Here is a 16,792-nt window from a genome sequence, read left to right as displayed (position 1 = left end):
TTTTCAAACCTTAAGTCCAAACTCCACAAAATTAGAGTCCTTAAGAAGCTAGCTGGAAACCTCACCCAATGAAGTGATCAAAGTGGAAAACTGAGGAAAACTAAAATCTCACCAAATGTGGTAAAACAAACAAGATTAAAGCATGAATTGGGTGAGATGACCAAAATTTACATAGAGGGTCCCCATATATTTTGCAAAAGAAAAAAAAAATATGGGGTGGGTTGTGGTCACAAAAATTAATAACAAACATGGAAGACACACTTATTTATGGCTAAAAATAATAATGACTAAACATTTAAAAAAAGGTTGAAGTGACGAGTTTCATGAAATATTCAAATATTAAAACACTTCCCATGCTTCTCACATCAATAAGTCAAGCAATAGAAATCATTTAAAAAGGTAAGTACTAGAAACAAACTAACTCTAAAACCATGAATCCAAATTTGAGGGAAACTATTAATTTTAAGTTTACCTCATGTGATTGGCAAAAGAGGTACAAATATGAAGTTTCAAATAAAGCAGATATCCATGGATATAAATCGTCTCTGACATTGCTTTGCTGGCAGAGACACTGATCAATACTTTGACATGTTTGCTTGTACTTCCCATGCTTCACTTTTTGATCGCCCTTTTGATAATTATATTTGTGAGTTAAGATATAATATACTTGAGTGAAAGGGGTGGGATGTTAAATAGACTAAAGCTAATGGATATAATACCTTCAAAAGGTTAACTCCCACATTTTTCCTTGCAACTATTAGTTCTGAGGTTATTAGTAGTAATGGGGTAATGGGTGGGATTCACTGAGTTGGGTGGGATTCATTGAGTTAGACTCAGGTTGGTGATTTCGTTGAAAAAATGAACAGTCTCACTCCGAAAAGATGAGTGTTCTTAAAAAAAAATGAGTCAACCTGAGAGCACTCATAATTCCATGAAGACATATCTTTAAGGTAAATGAAAACCAATTTAAATGTCAAAGTTAAAAATTCACCATGCCTACCGACCAATGTTGGGTAGGGAAATCTCCTTCCATATAAATCTTGTTGATATCACTTAATCCAATCCAAAGTAAAAATGAAATGAGAACACTCGAAAAATTGTAAATGAAAAAAAAAAAAAAAACAACAAGGAAAGTTAAAAGAAAATCTATATTTAAAAGAAACCCCAACTAAAAAAAAAAGTCTGAAACAAAAGAGTAAATAAGAAAATCATGTGTGTTCTTATTAATTTTAGATCTTGATAAATTATATCTTGCAGAGTTATAAGTAATTATTCTTTTAATTCAAATCTAGATAACAATTATGAGAGAATATAGAGCTAAATAGGATGTTCCTTCTCTTGCCAATTTTCTTGTTTCGAAACTAAGCCTTCATAGTAACATCATAATGATTTTCTAATAAAAATAAAGATTTTCAAACAAACTAGAGCTTAAAAAGACTCCTAGATTTTGAGGATTTGCAATTTGATCAACATCATAACTGCTATTCCAAGTTCCAAAACAAGTGAAATGAGGAGAATGAATTCCAAATCTAAGCAGGCAAGGGTGCTAAATTTTCAAATCACCTCTAGATAAACAAATATTAAAAACAAGGCTGAAACAAAAAGTGTAAAGAAAATGGAAACAAAAGAAAAGAAGCATATCGGACTTGAGGAATTTCACTAAGATTTACCTAAAAGATACCAATTTACTTCAACAAAAGAAAATGATTGATATTAAAAGTATGAAGAAATTATGTTTTAATTAGGTTCTCATTTTCCCAAGCTCATTAACTTATTGAATCTAAACTACAGCGAGTATTAAGCTAGAAAAATAATAACCCATATTTAGAAGAATAATAACCCATATTTAAGGAATTGGAAGTAAATAAAAAAAAATCATAAATAAAAAAATGAAAAATGTGTTTCATTCTGAATTTCAGCAGCCATTATTCTTTTTGTCGCTTTTTTATTTATACCAACCCCAAAATGTCCATAAAATCCCATAAAATCAATTCAAGTTCCAATCTATGTAAACGTGTATATATATAGATATGAAGGGAACTTGGATTATTGTGTGATCATTGAAAATAGATCGATATATAAAAAAAAAAAAAATTAAAAATCAAGATTTCGAATAATCCATTACCTTTGTGCAAATTGCTATATATCGTTGCGGAAAATATCTATGACACTTTGGAGATAAATTTCAAAGAATTCTGGGTAGACTTAGCAATTTATCGCATCGACATAATTATTGCTATGTAATGATAAATAACGCACTTTGATCCGAAAGAGAAGTATAAATTGACAAACACTGTGTCTATTCCACATCAGCGTGGATAAATGAAGGCCCAAAGGAACATATGAATGCTAAGTGGAAATTTCTTGGGTGTTTCAAGAGTGGGCATTTACTATAGGGATCCAGTTGTAGTAGCCCGACAGTACGCTATGCCTGGATCATTTTGAAAAAGGAATTTGAAATACTTCTACGTTTGAAAGTGGAAGGCGAGACCCATTTCATAATATTACATGATATTTCCTGGGGCCTGGTCGTTTAATAAAACACATTTCCAAAATCACTTGGGCGAGTGGGCATTTAGCAAAGAGGATGGAAGTGGGGGCCGATATTCCAATACATATCCATGAGGTAGTATGACATTAACGTGGGGATCGAGTTCCTGGATTTTCAAAGGAATAGGAATTAAAAGAAAATATAGGCTGCCGAGAGTTGGGATAACATGAAATATGCACAAAAATGGAATGAGAACTAGAAGGGCACAACTATACTCACCACCCAGGGATAAATAAAGGATATGCTTCAAATATAGTTGGTTGGAAGTGGATCCAAGCTCAAGTAATGAATGGCCAATGAAAATCCCAATAAAAGGGGAGACGCTAAAAGAGAATACATAGATGAAAAATGTGATTTAGAGGTTTTATTCCATTCAACGAATGTAAAATCTTAGAAAAGTTAGAAGTATTTTTCCACTTACTACAATATCCTTATGATTTTCCGTTGCTTTCAGGACTTTTATTTGATTGACCATTTGGAACTTGAGGAGTTAAAGGACCGTGAAAAATTTAAGCTACTTCAACAAAACAAGAAAAATATGAGTATGACTTCTCTAGCATATTTATAAATCAAAGGAGCTATAAAATAGAGAACATATACAGAGCACAAAGATTAAAGACCTTGACGAGAAAATGAATATTTCCTTGAACATGCTTGTGACAAGGTAAATGTTAACTAATCACTTTATGTTAAAGCTAATTTACTTTATTCATAAAATAAAGTTTGCGAATATCTGCAAAATTAAGTACACAACAATAAGAAATAAAATATGGCTAAAAGAAAAAACAACAGATAAAGATGAACATGTATACTAATACCTGCAAGAATATGATTGCAAGTTTACCTCATAAATATTGACATTCTCCCATGCATTTTCCATAGAATTTTCATATGTTGAAACTCATCTACTTATCCAATCTAAATTATATGCTAAATGATTATTTATTAATTTGCATCCACTTCATGTTTACATTGAGGTACAACAGTGATAAAAGCCACCATTTAGAAATGCTTGTGAATTGGAAAATTGACTTTCTCAAAAGTACCTAAAGTGTAGTGATTCTTTGCAACTTCACCATTCATGATTTTCTTTGAAAATAGAAATTTTAACAATGTGATGAAGTTTTGTGAAGAAGGATCAGTAAGCACATCACAAGTGTGTTTGATCTGAATATATTAAATGATTATTATGCTCTATGTCACTCTTTGACTGGAAATCTATGTTACCAGAAACGAGAAACGGAAACCAGACGAGAAACGACAACGGTTCGAGAAACGTAGTGTGGAGGTTTCGCATTCAAGAAACGAGGAGAGAGAAAAAACAACAAAAATATGAAAAACATAGATTTAATTTTAATTTTCAATATAGTTTCAACTAGATTTACAGCCAGATTTGAATAAAATATTAAATAAATTGAATACCATTTATCTCACATACTGATGCTTAACAAATTGACCATTAAATATATGTCTTCTGTTTCTTATGCCTTCTGCTAATTATTGTTTATGTGTGGAAATTTCAAAAAATTGTATATATATGTCACCCAAGACCAAAATATACCATTCTGAGAGAAACAATAAGTAAAATCTACAATTGAATATACACTTCTTAAACCATATATGGAATTATGTTTAACCGATGAGTTTTACCTATATATATTAATGCAGAGATTAACTTGTTTTCAAAAAGGGAAATCGACCTAAGTGGTATCTGGTCTTCAATTGCTATTGCTATTAGGAGTGCTAGTAGTTCTCAGTTTGATGAGCTTAGTGAAACTCTACTCTTCAGGTTTCTTTGTGAAACACTTTTACATTCATAAAGAATATCCAAATGTTACATCTATAGAACTCTTTTCCAAACTCCAAGACATTAAGAAAAAGTAGAGGCAATTCAGAATATGATACAAAAATCCTTAGATGAGATGCATGGCGAAGGATCCGAAGGCCCAAAGACAGTCGAATAAGAGCGTTTGAAATTCAGCACAGCTCTTGCAGAAATTCTCGTCCCTGTGGATTCTATTAAAATTTGGTGCATTTGGTACTTCATTGGTAAACATATGCTTCATTGCAGGAATCTATTAACACACAAGAAGGGAATTTGGTACCTGAAATTTTTAAATAAATATATGCAAAGAGCAAAAAAAACAAAGCTGATACGAACTCTAAAGAAACAAATTACAACGAACTGAGCTCTGGAAAAATACAGGTTAACAAAAACGGTGTTTCCCGTGCCGTTGTGTTTCTTGTGCGTTTTTTTCCGGGAACGGTGGCTACCGTCCCGTTTCTGGTAACGTAGCTGGAAATTGGGCTCATTACTTTCTTATTAAAAATATGTAATATTGAAAGATATATAAACATAAAAGAAATATAAATTTAAAATATCATTTTCCTAATCCTAATCCTAATGTAAAGAACATACTAAAACTTGGTGAAATCATATTTCCAATGTAGCCATCAAGCAATTTATTTTTTGCAGAAATGTACACATCAAATATCAATGATAGAAATAAAATTACAACTAAATTTTGAAAACAAACATTTAGCCTACTATGTACAATTCTCTTTAAATTTATCAAAGTGAAATAATCAACAAAATTCCTCTCCTGAAATATCCTTTCCATTTGAATTTCAATTGGATCATAGAAATATAGATGGATTTCTTTTAATGATTGGAAGAGGTTTAAAGGAGAGGATAGTAGACAGATTGGAATAATATATCTTTAAGTCTTCAATCTTGCATAAAATTGTTAGTTTTATGCACATGAGACAAATTATTAGTAAACTTTTGTTGAGTATAATCTTTCAAGAAACTTCCTAATGCATCTTGAAAGTAAGGATGGAAAACCAATGAACAGTTCAAAATATCTTTAATTTCATTAAATGGTTGGTCATATTGTATTGATGCACTCACAAGTGTTGATTCATGGGAAAAAATCATTCTAAAAGAAAGAGTAAGTCCATAATACATGAACACCAAATGGAATGGAAAGACTAATAGCTCTTGATGGTCATGATTAAGTCTTTGAAATTTATTTTCACATTATTTTTGTAAAGGAATTTACAAGTATTCAATGCTTGATTGTTCAATGAAAAATGAAATAAGAAAACGAATATGAAAATGACCATAATAAATGGATGAAAGATAATAATATTAAATCATTATTTGTATACTAATGTTACAACTAATGTTATAGCACAATTGACACTCATTTAAGATAATTTTATCTTCACAAGAATTAACAATAAGAATGCAATCAGAACAATTACCCACATCAACTTCTGAGTAAGAGATAGACTCAAGACTCTGAGTAGGAATGGAAACGTGAATATTTTCATAATCATAACCAAGAATGGAAAAGTCATTATAATTTGATGGGATTTTAAAATGAATCTCTTTAATAAAAATATCGGTAAGAGCAGAGTCGTGATTTTGAAACATATAAGAGGTATCAAGAGTGAGAGGAATTGATAAGGACTAAAATGACTCACTATGTTCCAACTCTAAATAAGTGTCGTAAATGACTTGACCATTTTCATTAAAGTTTGTTTCCATAAGATTCATCAGAACAAGAAGAATGATTGAGAATATTTTCAACATGTTTGAAAGAATGATCATTGAATGTCTCTTTTTTCTGATAAGAACTAGTTGGCAATTCAGAATTTATGATAGTTACTCCATTCTCAAAAATATCATTTGTGCAAAGAGGAATTATTGGAATATTTGAAAATGAATGATAATTAACAAAAGGATGATGATAAAGAGAAAAATGATTATTAGAATAATTGATCCTAAATATTTCTCTGCCTGTGAATTTGTGTGTGTTTTCTCAAACAAAAATTTCATATTCATGATCATGTATATTGCTGACCACACTTTCCTAAAGATTCATATATGGCTGCCTCAAGTTTTATAACTCATGAACATGGGAAAATTCAGAAATTTCCATGTCAAAATGTACTTTATTGGAATCTTCAATTTGTTCCTGTGCTTGTTTATTTTATGATTTTATTTCTTGATGAGTTTCAAATTTATTGGCCGCTGATTCTTCAAGTATGTTATGGATATCTTCTTCAAGTTGATTATAAAATTCCTCCAATATTTCTAGTTGTGATTTATTAGCATGAGAGGGAGCATCACAATCTTCATTGACACTATAGGAAGTATGTATTATTTGTAGGAATTTACCATACACGACTAATGCAATTGCATCATAATTGGCATGAACATCTTCCATATGTGAATTTTCAGTCATGTTAATAGAAACTAAAGATGAAACACCAAAGCTTGAAGTGGTTTCATTATATGGATTTGGAATACAAGGAAGAGAAAAATAACTCACTAAACCATTCTGTTAATTGAAACTCAGGAGGTAAATCCTCACATTGAAACTGAAAACAAACTAATTTAAAGCTAATGTAGATTCCAAGAACTGCTTTACCTTGACACCATTTTTGCCCATATTATTTCCTTTTTCCTATCGCTAGCATCCAAATAAATGAAATAAATATAAGGTTTTGTTAAGGTAAGCATCAATACGTCATCTTTTTCATATTTTGTCAATATGCCTTATTGTTTTATTAAAGTTTACATGCAGCTAAAAATTTGACCTCATTCTGTAGCTAATCCACAGATCCACAACTACATCCATTATTGACAGGGTTTGAGTGCTCCAACTTAGTAAATGTTATGAAACCAGCTCACCAAAAGATAGAAAAGATAGATCAATGTCTTATAAATAAGCATCTTCGAGGGGGCAACCTCCTTTACATTACACGAATGAACAATTCTTAGAAGATTCAAATGGAAAAACCTCCTTTCTATATATAGGATTCTACGGGGTCACAGTATAACCAAGCCAACCTAACAATAATAATATAAAGTCACAAAAATAGCAATAGAGGGATTCTCTAGGGCACAATAATAACAATATGGGGACAATAGGGGCACAATAATAACAATAAGGGATACAACGACAATAGTAATGGGGGGATTACTAATATTATAGGGACCTAACATGACCCTCTCCTCCAAAAAAGTGTTTTCCTCAATGCTTGAGTGGTTCTGGATGCTTCTGTATAAAGTTATCATTCTCCCATGTGGAATCTTCAACAGGTAAGTTCTTCCACTTGATGAGATACTCTAAGATTGATCTATTTCGTAGCTGTCGAGTTCTTGTTTCTTTGACTGCTTCAGGTTCCAATATGATTTTTCCTTTCTCATCAAGTTCCGCAAATATTGTCTGAACTGGAAGCTTGTCACCTATAACCTTGTTCAAGCATGAAACATGGAAAACTGGGTGCACTCGAGAAGCTGCAGGAAGCTCAAATTTGTATGCCATAGTACTTATCTTTTGCAACATCTTGCATGGACCATAATACTTTGGTGATACTTTGTTATCCTTCTTAGCTTTCTTGAGGGACATTTGTTTATATGATTGTAGTCGTAGGAATACCCAATCACCTACACCAAAACTTCTTTCACTGTGATGTTGATTTGCATGCTGTTTCATTCTTTAAGAGTTGGAGAACTTGTTGCTCATGCTCGATGTGATCTTCCATTACTTGAACCTTAGAATTTTCTCTTAAATATGATGTGATGGATGGTGGATGATATCAATAAGGTGCCATAAATGGGGTCATTTTTTGTTGCGGTATGGAAGGAAGTGTTATACCACCATTCATCCAGAGGCAACCATTTGACCCATTTGTGTCTCTTTATCAGATACAAAGCAACGAAGATATCCTTCCAAACATTTGTTTACTATCTCAGTTTGCCCATCAGATTGAGGATGATAATATGAGCTATGAGCTAACTAAGTACCAAGACAAGAAAATAATTCAGTCCAAAAAATTCCAATGAAAATGGGATCTCTGTCACTTACAATAATCTTTGTGTTTCCATGTAGCTTTTTAATTGTTTCCATAAATGTAGTAGAAACTGTACTCGCTATAAATGGATGAGATAATGCACAAAAGTGTGCATACCTAGTAAGTTTGTCCACTACCAACATGATAACATTCTTTCCTTCAGACTAGGGTAAACCTATGATAAAATCCATTGAACCTCCTCCCAACATTGGCTTGGAATGGATAAAGGTTGTAATAGTCCTGGAGTCTTAATTTTTTCACCTTTATTTTGTTGGCAAACCAAACATTCCATCACAAACTTTTGAATATCTGATTTAAGGCCATCCCAAAAAAAATCCTTCTTAACCCTGTGGTAGGTTTTTAGAAATCCAGAGTGCCCTCCTAAGGGAGAGGTGTGCAATTCCCTAAGAATCTTTTGTTTGAGTTGGGAATTCTTACACAGGTATACCATATCCTTGTACCATAATCAAGGAAAATTTTAAGGATGGAAATTTTTCTTGAGGTTTAAAAACATTGGCGAATCTCACTAATCCTGATATGCAAACTATAAAATGTTTATTGATATATTTGTAAAATTATTCAAATTTATAATGATTTTATATATAGTCTCTATATAATGTTGGCGATTTTTAAGGTAAAATAATTTTATATTCTAAAATTTGGGCGAATTATCTTTTATAAAAATTGGAAATTGGCGAATCTTTTTTGTGGAAAAATCATGGAAAATTAGCCCACTGGGCGAACATTAGCCCCTAAAATTTTCCATGACCATAATGAATCATTTTTCTAGATAAATGTATCAGATGTACTGGGATCTTGTTGTATCTTTTGAATGAGTGCCCACACTTCCTCATCATTCTTCCATTCATCCCTTGCTTCGTTTATCCAATCTGGTTGGATAATAGAAATAGCGCAAAGAAATGCTTCCACATCCTCATCCTTTCTTGAGAGTGTATCTGCCACAACATTTTGCTTCCCTTTTTTGTATATGATTTTAAAGTCATAACCCAAAATCTCCGTGACCCATTTTTGCTGCTCTTCTGAAGATAATCTTTGTTCTAAAAAGTATTTAAGACTATCATGATCTGTTTTTACCTTGAAGTGTCTTCCCATTAGGTAGGGTCGCCATTTCTTAAGTGCATGTAGTATTACCAACATTTCCTTCTCATAAATAGCATTGTGTAAATACTTTCCTTTGACTGGACAACTTTCGAAAGCAATGGGTTTTTCTTCTTGCATTAAAACAACATTGATTCCATTTCCTGAGGCATCACATTCCACAATAAAGGTTTTTGTGAAGTGCGGTGTAGCTAAGATTGGTGCTTGGCACATTACCTCTTTAAGATGTTCAAAGGCCTTCGCTTCTTCTGGAGTACATGAAAATGCATCTTTCTTCAATAATGTTGTTAGAGGTGCTACTATTCTCCCATAATTCTTAACAAAATTGAGATAATACCCTGTCAACCCAAGAAGTCCTCGTAGATGCTTTATGGATGTGGGGATTTTCCATTCCTTAATGGTTTTAATTTTGCTATGGTCTACCTTAACACCTTCACGAGATACAATATGACACAAATATTCCACTTCTTGTACTCCAAAGAAACATTTGGAGATTTTTGCATATAAGTGTTTCTCCTCCAATAGTTTGAGCACCATGTCAACATGTTGGACATGATCCTTCCAAGACTTGTTGTAGATTACTATATCAACAAAAAATACTAACACAAATTTTCTAAGGAAGGGTTTGAAAATGGAATTCATTAAACCTTGAAATGTAGAAGGTGCATTAGTAAGGCCAAAAGGCATGACCAAAAATTCATAATCACCCTCATTTGTTCTAAATGTTGTTTTTGGAATGTCTCCAGTCTTCATTATGATTTGATGATATCCAATAATTCATCAATGACATGAACGGGAAATTTATCTTTAATAGTGAGCTTGTTGAGCTCCCTATAATCCAAACACATGCACCATGATCAATCCTTCTTGTGCACCAATAATACTGGAGCAGAGAAAGAACTTTGACTAGGCTGAATTATACCCGCCTCTAGCATTTCTGCAACCATATGTTCAATTTCACTCTTTTGGGCATAGGGATATCTGTACGGCTTGATGTTTGGAGGAACACTTCCTGGAATCAAATGAATAGCATGATCATGATCACGAATAGGTGGGAGACCTTTGGGAGTCTCAAATACCTTGTAATGATTGTCTAAGACTTTTTGGAGATCTGGAGAAATAGATGATTTCGATGTGGGAAACTCTAGCAAACATAATTGTGCAATTACACCTCGTTTTTCCTTCTTTAGAAGCCTTGTCGTATCGTTAGAGCTGATTATCTTTCCCGGTTTCCCTGAAATACCCCTTAATTCAACTTCCTTTCCTTTCGCAGAAAATTTGGTGAAAATTTCTTTAAAATTAAAAGCTATTGTACCCAAGGATTGTAGCCATTGGACTCCTAGTACAACATCAGTGCCACCCATTGGAATGAAAAGCATTGGGCTATTCAATACATATTCTCCCATGGATAACTTGATATTATGTCACTTTCTAGAGCAATTTATGGTTCCTCCACTTGCAACCATCACTTGACACTCTAGTGCTGGATATAAGAAGCACTTCAATTCCTTTGCTATCTTACAATGAATAAAATTATGGGTACTTCCCGAATCAATCAACACTATTACCTTTCTCTTCTTGATATGTCCTTCTATCTTGATAGATTGAGGAGTGGTAATTCCAGCAAATGCATTACAAGAAATGGTCGGATTCATTTCTTATTTATCTACGGTTTGTTGCTAGAGTATATCCTCTTCTTTTGACACTTCTTGTTCCATTTCTTCCTCCTCTTCACAATCTATATAGAATAATTTCTTCTTAGCAAACTTGTGGCCTTTAGTGTATTTATTATCACAACTGTAACAAATTACTTTTGCTCTTTTTTCTTCCAATTGTTGTGGTGTCAACCTTGTAGGTTATGGAAGGCTAGGGGCATCAACACTTCCATCTTTATAGTTGTGAGTGGTAGGCTTCCTGGTTTCCATAATTTTTCTTTCCATTTTTCTTGCTAACCTGAATGCCTTCTCCAATGAATTAGGTTCCCAAAGGCAAACCTCATGTTCGATATTATCCTTTAAAGTCCCTATGAACAGATCAATCATATGCTCCTCTGGAATATCTTTTACCGTTATGTTCAATTTTTGGAAGTCCTTAATGTGTTCCATCATTGAACCCTTTTGTTTGAGTTTTATCATTTGGCTAAAAAAGGTGTTGCTTTTTGTATCCTCATAATGTGCTATCATTTCTTCCGTAAAAATTGCCCAAGTGACAATTTTTTTACAAGAGCAAAGCCATCGATACCATACAAACTGATTTCGTTCCAAATATAAAGTTGTGATGCATACCTTTTGTGTGTTTTTCACATTATGGAGATCGAAAAATTGCTCCATCTGTAGTATCCATGTTCTAGGATCTGTGCCATCGAACTTCCTCATATCGATTTTTGGAACATGGTGGGTCTTAAATCCAACATTAGAGTCTATGAAATCATGATTAACATTTGTTTTGTTCTCATAATGAGTTTCCTTTACTACCCTTTCACCATTAGTGACCATTTCTTGTAGCAACTTATTCAAATTTATCTTCAATTCTTCCATCTTATCATCCATGCCATTCATCTTAGCGTCCATGCCATTCATCTTAGCTTCCATCTTAGCGTCCATCTTAGCTTCCAATTCATTCATCTTAGCTTCTATGCCTTTCTTTAAACCATCCATCTTAGCTTCTACATCTTTCTTTAAACTTTCCATCTTATTTTCTATTACCTTTTGTGCGAGTGAAATTTGTCGCACTTGGTTTCGTAATATTGATATATCATGTTGCGTTTCTTCCTCTTCCCCATGAGTCATGCTAGAGCTTTCAAGTTGCTTACTAGGTGTTTCCATTTTCTTTCTTCGGGGCATAAATTACCGATAATAATGCTTCACTATGCCCTTTGAATTCCTTCAAACTAATTTTTCAAACCAAGCTTATGCAAAAATTTAAAAAATACACACATTTTTTCACTTGTAGGAGCTCAACATTGAATCTGATGTACCTCTGTAATTTTGGATCTCCCAGTTCTGAAATCATGACTTGCAGTAGACCTCTACATCCTCTTTCCAATGCCACCAGTCTAATCAAAATTGGATTCTCCAAGCAAGCGTTATGCCAAATCTCCCACGGTGACCTGATTATAGACTAGTTCAGTAGAGTGAACTTGTACGACGAGCCATGTGTCACTTTTTCAACCTTATTACCTGAAACTGATACACAGAAAACTATAGACCGTCCTCTTTCTAAAACTTCTTAAGATATTTCAATCATATGCCCACAACAAAAGTTATTACAATTTTCCCTAGGTCACCTTTTTGGAATGTAATTCGGGAGTCTGCAAAAACGCCAACTTCCTCAAATCATATCTCCGCAAATATAGAGAGAAAAGATCTGAAATTTGGACCCGAAGTTCAGAACCATTTCGGTCCAAATGGTGTTTTTTTGGAGCTTCTAAAATGCTGCAGAAACAAAGTTATGGCAAAAATGGCACAATGACATGTTTGGAGTAGCGAAACCCTAGAATCCAAAGCTCTCATACCAAATGTTATGAAACCAGCTCACAAAAAGATAGAAAAGATAGATCAACGCCTTAGAAATAAGCCTCTTCAAGGGGGCAACCTCCTTGACATTACACAAATGAACAATTCTTAGATGATTCAAATGACAAAACCTCCTTTCTATATATAGTAGTCTACGGGGTCACAATATAACCAAGCTGACCTAACAATAATAATATAAAGGCACAAAAATAACAATAGAGGGATTCTATGGGGCACAATAATAATAATATGGGGACAATAGGAGCACAATAATAACAATAAGGGATACAATGATAATAGTAATGAGGGGATCACTAATATTATAGGGACCTAACAGAACGAGAGATGAAACACCAAAGCTTGAAGTGGATTCTTTATATGGATTTGGAATACAAGGAAGAGAAAAATAACTCACTAAACCATCCTGTTAATTGAAACTCAGTAGGTAAATCCTCATATTGAAACTGAAAACAAACTAATTTAAAGCTAATGTAGAGTCCAAAAACTTCTTTACCTTGACAGCATTTTTGCCCATATTATTTCCTTTATCCTATCGCTATTATCCAAATAAATGCAATAGATATAAGGTTTTGTTAAGGTAAGCACCAATATGTCATATTTTTCATATTTTGTCAATATGCCTTATTGTTTTATTAAAGTTTACATGCAGCTATAGATTTGACCTGATTCTGCAGCTAATCCATAGATCCACAACTACTTCAATTGTTGACAGGGTTCGAGTGCGCCAACTTACTAAAGCAGTATATGAGTAGATTGGGAATGATCCTCTCATGGATTTCTTCTTGTTTACTCGAGCTAATCCTTCAGGATGTTCACACTACAGCATGGTCAACCATGACAGTCAACCACAAGATAATGTGATGGAACAGATTCCGAGTTTCAAGACATATTGTTGATTTTCTTTTTCAATAGGAAATCAAAGAATAAGCGATATGACTTGGTTTGATAAGGATTGAATTGAAGATCCGTAGGCTTGAATTTCTCATGTTGTTAATTAAAAAAGAAAACTCTATAAGAACAATGGTTGCTCTGTGTTAAGTGTGCGCCACTGTATGTAATTTTGAAGCATCGTGTAGAAACTCTTTTCAGATTAATGCAAAGATATTGGTTCATAAATTTCATGTGTTGTTGATTAAATTTGTTGACTGCCTTGTAGAGGACCCCTGCGTGTAGATTAGGTCTTTGATTCACTACAATTAGATTTTCTTTTATTTCATAGATTTAATTTGTGGATGATCTATTTTTATATATTTAGGATGTAGTTCAATGGAGTTCATGATTAAATTGATCTCTGCATCAGTAATCTTGTTTACTTTATACCTAGTGTAACTCAATCATCTCATTTTCTTTCTACCTAGCATAACTCAATCATCTCATTTTCTTTATACCTAGTATAACTCAGTCATTTCGTTTCATTCATAGTTTAGTTATTTCATAGATTAGTAGTCTTAATTTTGTTTTACTTTTGCATTGAATGAAGTTGCAATAGTTAAGAGTGACAATCTTTTCTTAGCATATGAATTCAAGCATATTTCATTTTCGAGTTTGATAAAATAGAATCTCCTTCATATCATTCCATGCTTTCGTAATTAGATTTGTTTAGCTGCAGCATAAAAATCCAAAAACAATTGAAAAGAAGATTAACTTAGTATATTCATTGAAAATAGTTAAGATCATTATTCAACCATCATACAAAGCTCAATTCAATTAGAATTAACTCTAGAGATATCATTTAGAATAATCAATTAACAAATCTCAAAAGTAACACTCTACTATAGATAGTAACATCATCTCCATACTCATTCTAGAGTTTGACATTAATTCTGATAACAATCAAATAATCACCTTAATGACATAAGTAACTTCTAGCACATATAATGCACTTGTACTTCGTCAGTTTACCTGCCCCTATGGATAATTTATGCTTACAATTTAAGAACATTAAATTCACTAAACAACTAATGTGAAAATCGTTCAAATAATCACCTTTGAATCCACGAAGTATCTCAAGTTTAACACAAATATTTTCATAAATGTAATCCTAAAAAGCATGAAGGAATTTTTTTACAAACTCATCCCAAGTGCGAATGGAGGAAAATGGTATTGATTTGCATGAATATTTAGACAATCCTGTCATATTAAGAGTAAACATCCTTCACATCACACCTTCCTGAATATCAAAATTATTACAATTTAAAATAAATTGAAGAACATGATCAAAATCAAACACATTCTTCTTACCGTTAAACTTCACCTTTGACAAGAGTTCTACTACCTAAATTGGAGTGGAGGTAGGTGGAAGTCAAGTGAAGAAACTCCAAATAGGTCATTTAGAAGGAGCCATTGTAATAATATAAAACTCTTAAAACATAAAATATTTAAAGAAACAATTTGTTATGCCCTTTCTTCTAGCGCCAAAAATGTTGATGCCTAAAAATGACCTGATCAACATTTAGGAATGTGATCCGGTCAAATCCCCGAATCAAACTCTTATCTATTTAAATGATGGCTCCAGTTAGTTCTATTAAATACAATTACCCCCTCTCTCCTCCTTGACTTGTGATATATCTAATACTCAGCAAACAATAAACGAGATCTCACATCTACTCTATTGCAAAGATCTTGCAAGAAGGTGACCATTAAGTTGAACAAAGGCTTATCCAAGCAACAAATGTAATTTCTCCTATGTGTGGATACTTCTACAAATGTGATTATAAATCTATATGTAGTGCATAAAAGTAGAGGAAACTAATATAACTTGATACTTAGGAGATTACTCACAAATACCTAGTGTATGGATTTAATTAACATGGAGACTTAACATGTTTTTTAATAATGAATATCTTACTATAGAAAAGGTTCCAACAATAGATATTTTAGGTGCAACACATGCATTATTTGGAGATCTAAAACAATGAATGATTTTCCATAAAAAATAGGAAACAGTTCACATAATTGTAATGGCAATTAAATTATTTTTAGATGATTTTTTTTGTGTAAATAGTTACTCATAAATTTGACTGAAGCACATGAGAAAAATGGAAATCAATAACAGAGCTATGAAACCAATAGATCAGATACCTGGTCTAAAATAAAATCATTCTCATATCAACAAGAGTGCAAGAGAAAGAACAATTAACACAGATTTGCAATTGAATGAAAATGAATTGCGTTAAAAAATAGAAGTACCTAAAAATACAATATTTGGAGCCGAAATCCTTTCTCTGTTTTCATAAGAATCTCCTTTAACAATCTTTTCAAAATGATCAGCTCTGCCACCGGGAAGGAGGATTACAAAAGTGCAAGTTCTACCTTACTAACAAAGATTGAATACTAAAAGAAAACCGCCAATATCCTCAGATATGAGTTTTCCTCCCTATCTACTTCTCAAATTACCTTTACAAAATTTCGTAGAGCCTATAAGTTGTAGAGAAGAGGAACCCTTTCCTCATTCTCAGAAATTATATTAATAATTTACAAAATTTCCCAAAAATGGAGAGTTGTTGGAAGGCAATTTATATCCATCAAATTTGGAGCTTCAAATCCTCTTTTTCTCATTTTCTAGTGCAATATCATTGCTCCAAGATACCTTAGATTCATCTTCTCTAATAGATCTCCTATATAAAATCATTCAAAATCAAAATTAAAACCAGTAAGAATTTCACGTAAAATTGAAAATACCAAATTGGAAAAACAAATTTCTCCAATTAAAATCTAA

The sequence above is a fragment of the Pinus tabuliformis genome, chromosome X (genome assembly GCF_031772625.1).
Source record: "Pinus tabuliformis cultivar Carrire ecotype Pingquan chromosome X, CPIR1, whole genome shotgun sequence".
Lineage (NCBI taxonomy): Eukaryota > Viridiplantae > Streptophyta > Pinopsida > Pinales > Pinaceae > Pinus > Pinus tabuliformis.
The sequence above is the reverse complement of the archived record's forward strand: the minus strand, read 5'-3'. Positions refer to the sequence as shown.